Genomic DNA, 833 nt, shown 5'->3' on the forward strand with positions numbered 1-833 from the left:
TTCTCCTGGGGGTGGGCTGCCTGGGTGCTGTGCTTATCTTCACGACTCTGGTCTCATTGGGGGAACGTTGGTTTCTCTTGGCACCACTTTATAAGCCGGTGTTCTTGGCTTGGTGTTGGCCACTTATGGGAGGGCCAGGGCACTCCCCACAACCACTGCCCTCGCCTCTGAGGTCATCTCCCTTCCTCTCCTCCAACCAGAGATCCGACCTAAGGGAAAGGAGCAGAATCAATGCTTAAAAGGATGTCAGCCAGAGGGGAAATGGGGAAGGGTGTGTGTGATTCGTTGCAAAAGGGGGGGAAGCCTATTTCAGTCACTCCAATACCAAAAGAAGAGGAGCAAATGAGAGACAGACAAGGCTAGCTGGTGGAGGAAGGAGGGGCTGGGGGGACAGTCTGGGGTGGCTGCTTCAGACAAAGGGCCCCTTCACTCAAACGGTCCAGAACCGGCTCAAACCAGGTTGGCGAGCTGGGTCTGGAATGACGATGAGGCAGTGTTAGGAGTGAGGGGCAGGGAAACACATTGACCCCAGTAGATAGCTGTGTACACACCAGGCGTTGAAAGCAAATTCCCCCACACCCAAAGAATCCTGGGCACTGTAGTTTGTAAAGGCTGCTGGCGATGGTAACTAATAAGGGGCATTTTGTAGGATCAGCAGAATCAAGACATGCAGCTTCTGCAGGTCGAGTGAACTATGAAAGGGAGCAAGGGAGAGACTTCATGAATGCAGAAACACGAGGAGATGCCTTTTCCTGAGTTGGTCCATCTGGCTCAGTGCTGTCTACACAGACTGGCAGAGGCTTCAGGCAGGGAGTCTCAGTTCTACCTGGAGG

This window comes from Lacerta agilis, chromosome 17, assembly GCF_009819535.1.
Source record: "Lacerta agilis isolate rLacAgi1 chromosome 17, rLacAgi1.pri, whole genome shotgun sequence".
Taxonomy (NCBI): domain Eukaryota; kingdom Metazoa; phylum Chordata; class Lepidosauria; order Squamata; family Lacertidae; genus Lacerta; species Lacerta agilis.